The 13,364-nt window shown below is 39.5% G+C and overlaps 1 pseudogene; it reads left to right on the top strand.

The window, feature by feature from the left end:
* The first annotated feature begins 655 nt into the window (after positions 1 to 655).
* LOC111820907 (uncharacterized) lies at positions 656 to 9,935 on the top strand (annotated as a pseudogene).
* Positions 9,936 to 13,364: the final 3,429 nt, after the last annotated feature.

The following is a 13,364-nucleotide window of genomic DNA, read 5'->3' as shown; positions in this document are numbered from 1 at the left end:
CTAAGACAAGGAACGATTCTACCTGTTCTCTGGAAGTATATTAAGAAAATTGGACAATTTTGTCATGGTCTGAGGATGGTCTCTGTGATAGTTAATTGTAATTATCAACTTGTCTAGACCATGGTACCCAGTTGTTTGGTCAAACACTACTATAGATGCTGTTTTTATATGCAATTAATTTAGTTAGCATTAAGTAAAGCAGATTACCCTCCAAAATGTGTTTGGACCTTATTCAATCAGTTAAAAGCCTTAAGAACAAAAAGGGAATTTTCCCTAGGGTGTATTCTGCTTCCAGACTATAAGTAGACATTTTTCCAAAAAGCTTTCACTTTTCACTCTTCCTGTCATCTAACGTACAGACATTGGGACACAAGACTGCAGGAAATTTCAACAGGTTGTTTTTGGATTTTCCAGCCCCACAACATTGTGTGAGCCAAATGTTTAAAATAAATATCTCAGATGATACAGATAGATAGATAGATATATCTTACTGGTTCTCTTTCCAGGCTAAGATATTTTAGTACCTTGAAACATATTTCCTAAAATTTATACCATTAATCTTTCTTCTAGCCTTCCTCAAAGGGATCTAAATTTTTTCATTAGGGTGATAGTTCTCTGGGGAAAAGGAAATAATCAGACTTTTCAGGGATTACTAGACACTGGCTCTGAGCTGACACTAATCCCAAAAGACTAAAAACATCACTGTGGTTCACCAGAGTAGAGGCATATGAAAGTCAGGTGATAAATGGACTTTTAACTCATATCTAACTCAAAGTAGGTCCAATGAGTTTCCAAAACCACCCTGTAGTGATCGCCTCAGTTCCAGAATGCATAATTGGAATAGACATATTCAGCAACTGGCAGAATCCCAACATTTTTTCCTTGATTTAGCTATCATGGTAGAAAACACTAAGTGAAAGCCACTAAAACTTCTTCTATCTAGGAAAATAGTAAACCAAAAAAAAAAAAAATATTGCATTCCTAGAAGAGTTACAGAGATAATTGTCACCATTAGGAGCATGAAGGATGCAGAGGTAGTTATTCCCACCACATCCTGATTCAACTCAACTATTTGATTTGAGCAAAAAATAGATGGATCTTGGAGAACAATAGTGGATAATCAGTAACTTAACCAGATGATGACTCCAATTGCAACTGTACTTCTAGATGTGGGTTCATTGCTTGAACAAATTATTACATCTCCTGGTACCTAGTACACAGCTTTTGAACTGGCAAATGACTTTTTCTGGAAACTCATTTGTAAAGACCATCAGAAGCTGTTTCCTTTTAGCTGGCAAGGCAAGAATTCACCTTCAACGTCCTACTTCAGAGGTATATCAAGTCACCAGCCCTATGTCGTAATTTAATCTTCAGGGACCTTGATCACTAGACATCACACTGGTCCATTGCATTGATGATATTATGCTGATTGGACCTGTTGTTGTTGCTGTTGTTAGGTGCCCTTGACTCGGTTCTGATTCGATGCGACACGATGTACAACAGAACAGAAGGCTGGCCAGTCCCGTGCCATCCTCACAAACTTTGATATGCTTGAGCCCATTGTTACAGCCACTGTTTGTCAATCCATCTTGTTGAGAGTCTTTCTCTTTTTTACTGACCCTCTACTTTAAAAAGCATGATGTCCGTCTTTAGGGACTGGTCCCTACTGATAACATGTCCAAAGTACGTGAGACAAAGTTTTACTATCCTTGCTTCTAAGGAGCATTCTGGCTGTACTTCTTCCAAGACAGATTTATTCATTCTTCTGGAGGTCCATAGTATATTCAGTATTCCTCACCAACACCGTAATTCAAAGCGTCGATTCTTCTTCGGTTTTCCTTATCGATTGTCCCGCTTTCGTATGCATATGAGGCAATTGAAAATATTATGGTTTGGGTCAGGAACAGCTTAGTCCTCGAAGAGACATCTTTGCTTTTCAACACTTTAAAGAGATCTTTTGCAACAGATTTGCCCAAGGCAACAGAGCCTTTGATTTCTTGTCAGCTACTAACAGGGGCTTTGTGCATCCAAGTAACACGAAATTCTTGACAACTTCAATCTTTTCTCCATTTATCATGATGTTGCTTATTGGTTCAGTTGTGAGGATTTTTGTTTTCTGTATGTTGAAGTGTAATCCATACTGAAGGCTGTAGTCTTTGGTCATCATCAGTAAGTGCTTCAAGTCCTCTTCTCCTTCAACAATCAAGGCTGTGTCATCTGCATATTGCAGGTATTAATGAGTCTTCCTCCAATTCTGATGCCACATTCTTCTTCATATAGTCTAGCTTCAAGGATTATTTGATCAACATACAGACTGAATAAGTCTGGTGACAGGCTACAACCTTGACACACACCTTTCCTGACTTTAAATCACACAGCATCCCCTTGATCTATTGCAACGACTGCCTCTTGGTCTCTGCACAGGTTCCTCATGAACACAATTAAGAGTCCTGGAATTCCCATTCTTCGCAATTTTATCCATAATGTGTCATGATCCACACAGTTGAATGCCTTTGCATAGTCAATAAAGCACTGGTAAACATCTTCCTAGTATTCTCTTCTTTCAGCCAAGCTCCATGTGACATCAGCAATGATATCTCTCGTTACACGTCCTCTTCTGAATCTAGCTTGAACTTCTGGCAGTCTGCTGTCCATGTATTGTTGCAATCACTTTTGAATGATCTTCAGCAAAAACATACACGTGTGTAATGTTAATGGTATTGTTTTATAATTTCCACATTCTGTTGGATCACCTTCGTTTGGAATGGGCACAAATATGAATCTCTTCCAGTTGGTTGGTCGGATAGCTGTCTTCCAAATTTTTTGACCATCATGGATTGAATTGTGTTCCCAAAAAATATATGTATCAATTTGCCTGGGCCATGATTCTTAGTGTTGAGTGATTGTCAACCATTTTTCCTGCATGTTGTAAATCCTAACACTATGATGTTAATGAGATGGATTAGTGGCAGTTATATTGATGAGAGCTACAAGATTAGATTGTGTCTTAAGCCAATCTCTTTTGAGATATAAAAAAGAGAAGTGAGCAGAGAGACAGGGGGACATCATACAACCAAGAAAGCAGCACCAGGAACAGAGTGTGTCCTATGGACCTGGGGTTCCTGTGAGAAGAATCTCCTAGACCATGGGAAGATTGATGAGAAGGACCTTCCTCCAGAGCCGACAGAGAGAAAGCCTTCCACTGGAGGTGACGCCCTGAATTTGGTCTTGTAGCCTACTAGACAGTGAGAGAATAAATTTCTCTTTGTTAAAGCCATCCACTTGTGGTATTTCTATTATAGCAGCACTAGATGACTAAGATATTGACATACACGAGTGAGTACCTCCAGCGCTGCATCTGTTTGTTGAAACTTCTCAATTGGTATTCCGTTAGTTCCTGGAGACTTGTTGTTTGCAATGTCTTCAGTGCCACTTGGACTTCTTTCTTCAGCACCATAGGTTCTTGATCATATACTACCTCTTGAAATGGTTGAACTTTGACCAATTCTTTTTGGTACAGTGACTCTGTGTATACCTTCTATTTTCTTCTGATGCTTCCTGCATCATTCAATATTTTCCCCCTAGAATACTTCAATATTGTAACTCAAGGTTTGAATTTTTTATTCAGTTCTTTCAGCATGAGAAATGCCAAGTGTGTTCTTCCCTTTTGGTTTTCTATCTTCTAATCTTTGCACATTTCATTATAATACTTTACTTTGTCTTGTCAAGCTGCCTTTTGAAACCTGTGTTCAGCTCTTCTGCTTCATTATTTCCTCCTTCCTGTTTAGCTACTTTATGTTCAAGAGGAAGCATCAAAAGAAGACGGAAGGAATACACAGAGTCACTGTACCAAAAACAAATAGATGCAGCCCTAGAAGTGCTCACTCTTCTATGCCAAGAAATTTGGAAGACAGCTACCCTGGACAAGCGACTGGAAGAGATCCATATTTATGCCTATTCCAAAGAAAGGTGATCCAACCAAATATGGAAATTACTGAACAGTCATTCAAATCACACTGAAGTAAAATTTTTCTGAAGATCATTCAAAAGCAGCTGCAGCAGTATATTGACAGGGAACTGCCAAAAATTAAGCTGGATTCAGAAGAGGATGTGGAACCAGGGATATCACTGCTGATGTCAGATGGATCCTGGCTGAAAGCAGAGAATATCGGAAAGATGTTTGCCTGTGTTTTATTGACTATGCAAAGACATTCGACTGTGTGAATTATAACAAATTATGGATAAAATTGTGAAAAATAGGAATTCCAGAACACTTAATCATACTCATGAGGAACCTGTACATAGATCAAGAGGTAGCCATTCAAACAGAACAAGAGGATACTGAGTGGTTTAAAGTTAGAAAAGGTGTGTGTCAGTGTTGTATAATTTCACCATATTTATTCAATCTGTATGCTGAGCAAATAATCCAAGAATCTGGACTATATGAAGAAGAAAGCAGCATCGGGATTGGAGAAATACTCATTAACAACCTGCGTTATGCAGATAACACAGCTTTGCTTGCTGAAAGTGAAGAGGACTTGAAGCACTTACTGCTTCAGTATGGATTACACCTCAACATAAAGAAAACGAAACTCCTCACAACTTGACCAATAAGCAACATCATGATAAACAGAGAAAAGATTGAAGTTGCCAAAGATTTCATTTTTCTTAGATCCACAATCAACATCCATGGAAGAAGCAATCAAGAAATCAAAAGACGCATTGCATCGGGCAAATCTACTGCAAAAGACCTCTTCAAAGTGTTAAAAAGCAAAGATGTCACCTTGAAGACTAAGGTGCACTGGAGCCAAGCCATGATGTTTTCAATAGCCTCATATGCTTGCGAAAGCTGGACGATGAATAGGGAAGACCGAAGAAGAATTGATGCCTTTGAATTGTGGTGTTGGTGAAGAATATTGAACATACCATGTTCTGCCAAAGGAAGCAGAAGTCTGTCTTGGAAGAAGTACAACTAGAATGCTCCTTAGAAGCAAGGATGACTAGACTATGACTCACGTACTTTGGACATGTTATCAGGAGAGATCAGTTCCTGGAGAAGGACATCATGCTGGGTAAAGTAGAGGGTCAGCGAAGAAGAGGAAGATCCTCAAAGAGATGGATTGACACAGTGGCTGCAATAATGCACTCAAGCATAACCACGATTGTGAGGTTGGCACAGGACCGGGCAGTGTTTTGTTCTGTCACACACAGGGTCACTATGAGTCAGAACCATCTGGACGACACTTAACAACAACAACAAATTTCAAAAGCAAGTTTCAGAATCTCTTCTGCCATCCATTTTGGTCTTTTCTTTCTTTCCTGTCTTTTTAATGACCTTTTGTCTCCTTCAAGTATGCTGTCCTTGATGTCATTCCACAAGTTGTCTGGTCTTCAGTAATTATTGTTCAATGTGTTCTATTATTGAGATTGTCTCTAAATTCAGGTGGGATATACGCAACGTCATATTTTACCTTTAGTGGACTTGTTCTGGAGCCCTGGTGGCATAGTGGTTAAGAGCTCAGCTGCTAACCAAAAGATCAGCAGTTCGAATCCACCAGCCACTCCTTGGAAATCCTACAGGGCAGTTCTAGCTTGTCCTATAGTCACTATGAGTCAGGATTGACTAGACAGCAAAGAGTTTTGGGGATTTGCTATAATTTTCTTCAGCTTCAACTTTAACTTGCATAGGAGCAATTGATGGTCTCTTCCCCAGTCAGACCCTGGCTTTCTTTTGACTGATGATATTGAACTTTTCCATCGTCTCTTTCCACAGATGTAATTTACTTGATTCCTGTGTTGTCTATTTGGCGAGGTCCACGTGTGCAGTAGCCATTTATATTGTTTTTCAATGGTATTTGCAATGAAGAAGACGTTGGTCTTGAAAAATTCTATCATGCATCTCAGGTGTTGTTTCTGTCACCAAGTCTGTCTATTCCAACTACTAATTCTTCTTTGTTTCCAACTTTCGCTTTCCAATCACCAGTAATTATCAATGCATCTTGATTACATGTTTGATCAATTTCTGACTCAGAATTTGGTAAAATCTTCAATTTCCTCATGTTTGGCATTAGAGGTTGGTGTGTAAATTTGACTAATAGTCAGATTAACTGTTCTTCCTTGCAGGCGTAAGGATATTAATCCTATCATTGACAGTGTTGTACTTCAGGATAGATCTTGAAGTGTTCTTTTTGTCGATTAATGCGATGCCATTCCTCTTCAATTTGTCATTCCTGGCATAGTAGACCATATGATTTTCTGATTCAAAATGGCCAATATGAGTTCATTTCAGCTTACTAATGCCTAGGATATAGATCTTTATGCATTTCATTTCATTTTTGATGAATTTCAATTGTCCTAGATTTATACTTCATGCATTCCATGTTCTGATTATTAATGGATATTCGCGACTGTTTCTTCTCATTTCGAGTCGTGCCATATTAGCAAATGAAGGTCCCGAAAGCTTTATTCCATCCATGTCATTAAGGTCAACTCTGCTTTGAGGAGACAGGCCTTCCCCAGTCGTGTTTGGAGTGTCTTCCAATCTAAAGGAGTCATCTTCAGGCACTGTATGAGACAATGTTCTGCTACTATTCATAAAGTTTTTACTGGCCAATTTTTTTGAAGTAGATGTCCACATGCCTGTCAGTTTGCTGTACTGTTGTGGCTTGCATGTTGCTGTGATGCTGGAAGCTATGCCACCAGTATTTCAAATAACAGCAGGGTCACCTATGTTGCACTCGTTTCAGAGGAGCTTCCAGACTAAGAGACTAAGAAGTACCTGAAAAAATTGGCCAGTGAAAAGTTTTCGAATAGCAGTAGAACATTGATTGAGCCTAGTAAGCAGAAAGTAGCAACTACTTTAGACTTAATGGTAAGACATTTGTGTGCCAGAAGGTGGAAAATAAACCCAATAAAAATTCGTGGGCCTTTCACTCCAGTGAAATTTCTAGAGGTCCAATGATGTAGGACATGTTGAGATATCCCCTCCAAAGCGAAGGGTAACTTGTTGTATGTGACCCATCCTACAACTAAAATAAGCTACAATGCCTAGTAGTCCTATTTGGATTTTGGAGGTGACATATTCCTCATTTGGGTGTATTATTCCAGTTCATTTACCAAGCTACCAGAACAGCTGCTATCCTGAATGGGGACCTCTGCAACAGGTCCAGGTTGTCGTGCAAGCTGTTCTACCACTTGGGCCATATGACTCATTAGATCCAATGGTGCTTGAAGTGTCAGTGGCAGATAGAGGTGATATATTAAGCCTTTGGCAGGCCCCTATTGGTGAATTATGGCACAGACCCTTAAATTTTGGAGCAAAGCTCTGCCATCCTCTGAAGATAAGTACTCTTCTTTTGAGGAACAACTTTTGGCTTACTACTGGGCCTTAGAACAGACAGAATACGTAACCATGGTCCACCAAGTTACCATGCAAACTGAGTGTTCCATCATGTCCTGGGTGTAGTCTGACCCACAAAGCTGTAAAGTTGGGCATGTATGGCAGCACCCCATCATCAGATAGAAGTGATTGGGCTTGAGTAGACCCTAAAGGCACAAGCAAGTTACATGAGGAAATGGCCCAAATGCCCATGGTACCCATTACTGCTAGTTTACCTTCTCTCTCCCAGCCTGCATCTATGCCCTCATGGGGAGTCCCCTATGATCAACTGACTGAAGTGATAACTTGGGCCTGATTTACAGATAATTCTGCATAATATGCAAGCAACACGGGAAAGTGGACAGCAACCCTTTTCTGGGACTTCTCTGAAGGACGGTGGTGAAAAGAAATCTTCCTGGTGGGCTGAACTACAAGCAATGACCCTGGTTGTTCATTTTGCTTGGAAAGAGAAGTGACCAGATGTGCAACTGTATACTGATTGGGCTGTGGCCAATGGTTTGGCTGGATGGTCAGCGACTTGGAAGGAAATGATTGGACAATTAGTGACAAGGAGGTCTGGGGAAGAGGTATGTGAATAGAACTCTCCAAATGGACTAAACATATGAGGATATTTGTGTCTCATGTGAAAATCTCACCAAAGGGTGACCTCAACAGAGAAATATTGTAATGAGCAAGTAAGTGAATAGGTAGTCATTTTCTGTGGATACCAGTCAGCTTCTTTCCCTGGCCACTCCTGTTATTGACCAATGGGCTCATGAACAAAGTGGCCATGGTGGCAGGGATATAGGTTATGCATGGGCTCAGCAATACTGACATCATCTCACCAACGCAGCTATAACCACTGCTGAATGCCTAATTCAGCCAGTAGCAGAGACCAACACTGAGTCTCCAGCATGGCACCACTCTCTGAGTGATCAGCCAGCAAACTGGTGACAAGTTAGTTTTATTGGACCACTTCCATCATGGAAAGGGAAATGTTTTGTTCTTACTGAGATAGACTTTACCCTGGGTGTGATGGTTAAGATTGTGTGTCAACTTGGCTGGGCCATGATTCTCAGTGTTTTAATGTAATCAGTCCCATGATTGAATATACTGTGAGTAGCCAGTCAGATGAAAGGGCATCTCCTTGGGTGTGTGGCCCGCATCTGAATATAAGCAGACGTTCTGGCTTTTTGCTCTCTCTGGATCCTGTGGCCGTTTCCTGTCATCTCATCTCCCGTTCTTGGGACTTGAGCAGTGAGCTTATCTGCCGAACGTGGGATTCGTTGATCTGCACAGCCTGTGAGTGGGAGCCCTGCTCTCCGACATGCCAATCTTGGGCTTGCCAGCTTCTGCAGCTGTGTGACTTGGGAGAGGCCTCTACCTTGATCCACGGACTTGGGACGTTCTAGCTTCTACAATCGCATGAGTTGCTTCCTTGATATAATCTCTCTTTATATATATATTTATGCACTTTATTGGTTTTGCTTCTCTAGAGAACCCAGCCTAAGACATTTGGTACCAGGAGTGGGGTATGTCGAGACATTCCTTCTGAAGTGAAGGATAAGTTATTGCATCTTGCTGCTCCCACAACTAAAAAGGAGGCACAACACCTAATGGGCCTCTTCAGATTTTGGAGGCAACGTATTCCTCATTTGGGTGTGCTACTCCACCCTATTTATCAAGTGACTCGAAAAGCTGCTAGTTTTGAGTGGGGACTTCATACCATCAAGAAAGCAGTACCAGGAGCAGAGCACGTCCTTTGGACTGGGGTCCCTGTGTAGACAAGCTCCTAGTCCGGGGCAACACCAAAGAGAAGAAGGCTGACGCCCTGAATTTGGACTTTTAGCTTACTTTGACTGTGAGGAAATAACTTCTCTTCGTTAAAACCATCCACTTGTGGTATTTCTGTTATAGCAGCACTAGATGACTAAGACACTGGCTTGCTCTCCCTGCAAACAATGCTTATGTTAAAACTACCATCCATGGACTTATAAAATGACTTAGTCACTGCCATGGTATTCTGCAAAGCATTGTCTCGGATAAAGGAACTCACTTCACAGCAAATGAAATGTGGCAATGGGCCCATGCTCATGGAATTCACTGGTCTTACCATGTTTTTCATCATCCTTAAACAGCTGGCAAGATAGAAAAGTGGAATAGTCTTTTGAAAACTCAGTTATAGTGTCACCTAGGTGGCAGTACCTTGCTGGGGTAAGGCAATGTTTTCCTGGAGGCTCTAAATTAGCATCCAATATATGATGCTGTTTCTTCCATAGTCTGAATTCACGGGTCCAGAAATCAAGGCGGGGAAATGGGAACGGCACCATCCACTATTACCCTTAATTACCCACTTGCATAAATTTTGATTCCTGTCCCAGTGACCCTGTGCCCTTCTTGTCTAGAGGTCTTAGTTCAAAATGGAGGAATGCTCGCACCAGTGGATACAACAATATTTCTATTGAACTGGAAGTTGATAATGACACCCAACCACTTTGTGCTGTCAGGAATGAAAATCTCATACTCTGTTAGAAGTGAAAGAAAAAAGTTTTACTGAGGAATAATACAGCTTGAATTGAGCAGTACAAAGTAGAAAATTACAATGTACTCCAGCTTTCAAACAGAGAGTGGGGTCTATATACATAGAGAACAAAATTAAGGTAAGGGGTTAATGATTGATAAGATCAGCTTCAGTTTGAAGCTCTTTAAAAATGTAAAAGTCAGCTACTTTGCCAGGAGAGGGTGGGTTACCACATTGGTGAGTGGTGCCAGCTGGTTTGGTAACACACATTCTTCCTAGGAAAAAATCATTTGCATCCTGACACATTCTTTCTATGAGCAAATTTTTGTCTCCTGGGAATGCCTGTTGACCACATCATTCTTAGTCTGACATGAGTGCCTCCAGTTTGAAACTTTCCCATTTACATTCACCCCTTTTGATCAAGACTTTGATAGGAGCCACTGATCACCCATAATGGAGTAACCTTTCTTCTGCAAAGACTTTGTTTCCTTGAGGAGTTGATAAAAAAAAATTATTTTATTTACCTTGGTAATCTAAAAAGTCTCATCTTCAGGGTAAGTAGGTTTATGAGGAACATCTTAATAGACAAGGGCACATTTGAGGAACATTCCTCAGTCAGGACAGAATGATAGACGTCAAGATGAAACATATCCAAGGACAAAAAAGGGAGGTGATTAAACAACACACTCATTGGTGAAAGCCTGTAAACAAGTATGATTTTATGTGAAGGTTCAAATGGTTTTGAAGTACAGCATTTCATGAATAAAATGTGTTGAATCAAAGCAAAGCAGCTTTTTATAATTACAATAATAGAAACGATAAGAATATAAAGATTCCAAAAGAAAGTAGCAATTTTTTTCTACCACCCACCCCAAGAGGAAAACCAATTGCTTTTAGTATCAGTTAAGGAAGGAACAAGATCGCTGAGATTTGACACTATGCATTGCATATGGGAAACATAGTAAGTGATATTAGTAGAAGTCTGAAAACCCCGTCAGCTTATCAGGAATATATACATAACAATCAGGTATATTAGGTGCTCTCTTAGGCTGGGTTCCCTAGAGGAGAAAAAACAATGAAATGTATATATATATATATTTCAAGAAAAGTCTCATGCAGATGTGGAGGCTGTCAAGTCTCAAATCTGTGGGTCAGGCATGAGGCTGGAGGCTTCTCCTGACTCGTGGTTGAAGGGGTTGAGGAATCCAAAATTGACAGGTCAGACAGCAGGCTGCTGTCTCACATGCCAAGAACCAGAGGTCAGAGGATGGCAAGTAGGTTGCAGGATCAAGAGAGCATGAGTTTTGCCAAAATATCCATATATATTCGTTGTAGACCATAGTCCCAGAGAAACTCCCCTTTCAACTGATTGGCTGCTCACATCAGATCTTAAAATGCAGGATGATTACATGTTGTTGTTGTTGTTAGGTGTCATCAAGTTGATTCCAACTCATAGAGATCCTATATACAATGGAATAAAACACTGTGCAGTCCTGCGCCATCCTCACAGTTGTTGCTATATTTGAGCCCATTGTTGAAGCCTCTGTGTAAACCCATCTCATTGAGGGTCTTCATCTTTTTCATTGACCCTCTACTTTACCAAGCACAATGTCCTTCTCCAGGGAATGATCCCTCCTGATTACATGCCCAAAATACATGAGATGAAGTCTCACTATCCTTGCTTCCAAAGAGCCCTCTGGCTGTATTTCTTCCAAGACAAACTTGTTTGTTCTTCTGGCAGTCTATGGTATATTCAGTATACTTCACCAACACTGTATTCAGAGATATCAGTTCTTCTTTGGTCTGCCTTATTCATTGTTCAGCCTTTGCATGCATATGAGTCAATTGAAAATATCATGGCTTGGATCAGGCGAACCTTAGTCCTCAAAATGACATCTTTGCTTTTTAACACTTTAAAGAGTTCTTTTGCAGCAGATTTGCCCAGTGTAATACATCATTCGATTTCTTGACTGCTGCTTCCAGGGACTTTGATTATTATCTGCTAAACCACTGAGAATCATGGTCTAGCCAAGTTGACACACAACCTTAACCATCACAGGTGCCTCTTTGTGCAGTATTAAGGATGTTGAGAGCCATTTGGTTTTGAAGAACTACTTCTCTCATCATAGTCATTTCAGTATTCTTTTTTTCACGTCCATGGGTAGAATTATTTTAAAACACTCTGAACATATTTAGTCAGAATTTTGTCATAAGCCACAACATCTTCTCATCCTATTTGAGGTATAAAAGTAGAAGTCAAATGATTACACAATAGAAATATAGCTCTGGACTAATGCACTCTTAAAAAGAGGCATGTCAGCTGGAAGAAGTAAGTCAGTTAATATTCAACCTTGGTCCCAGTTCAGTCTCATATCTGCTAATCCCTTCAGGTGGGAGCCAAGGAAAAATGTTAGCGCCATATAACCAAGATGTGCTATTTGGGTTAGCCAAATAACAAGAATCAGAAAATGAGAAAAGCCCTTACCATAGGATATTCTGTATCCAGTATAGTGTTATTACTTACTGAAATAGACGTTTCTTACATTAAAATGGGGGAAAAAATAAAAATGGTTTCATATATATAGAAAATAGAATGTTGAACATCAGCAATAGTCTCATAAAAAACCTTATAGTAATTCTTTTAGTTTGCTCAGTCCTATGTACTTAATTTTGGTTGCATGTAATTCTGGATCAGCAGAAGTCTGAAAATCCCGTCCGCTTCTACATAAGAGTTCTAGAAATCTTGATTTAGTCCAACAGTACCCACATTCAAAACATTACAGTCCTCTTCATAAATCTGATATAGTCCATTTTTGTTGAACTATTTTGGTCAAGCTTTTTCAGTGAATCAGCAAAGTAAAACTTATCTGCAGATGACAACTTAAAAATGTCCTTGGTTAACTCATAATAATAATTCTTAAAAGTGAAAGACCTGATAGGAATTAATTACAAAACTAAGCCAAACAGTCAATTCAAAAAAAAAAAAAAAGTTGAAAACATCTCTAAACATAACGATTTACCTAATTTTCAAAGAGCTTCAGATACAAAACATAATAATCTTGAGATATAATACTAAATAGTAAGGATATACAAAGAAAATACCAAGATTATTAAGTCTATAAACATCTGAATAGTAATAAAAACTCCATGGGTAAATGATCAATTTTCCCAGTTAAAACCATTGGCTTTGATGATGGAAACAAAGTTGCAACTACGTTAGCTATTGGAATAATAAAATCATGACAATATTATGTGATTGTCATCAGGTAAACATTACTGACACAAATTTTAACTCAAAGAAAATTTGATACTTCTTATTTGACAACATGTTTCATGTAATTCATAACATATTAAATAAACCTTTTTATAGTACTTTTCTCTTTATAAACCAGAAAAAAATCTTCCATGACTTTACACAAAATTCCAAAATTGTCAGGAGTTAATCATAAGTCACTGAGGAACAAT

The sequence above is a fragment of the Trichechus manatus genome, unplaced genomic scaffold (genome assembly GCF_000243295.1).
Source record: "Trichechus manatus latirostris isolate Lorelei unplaced genomic scaffold, TriManLat1.0 scaffold00055, whole genome shotgun sequence".
Taxonomy (NCBI): Eukaryota; Metazoa; Chordata; class Mammalia; order Sirenia; family Trichechidae; genus Trichechus; species Trichechus manatus.
This window is presented reverse-complemented; position numbering and strand designations above follow the sequence as displayed.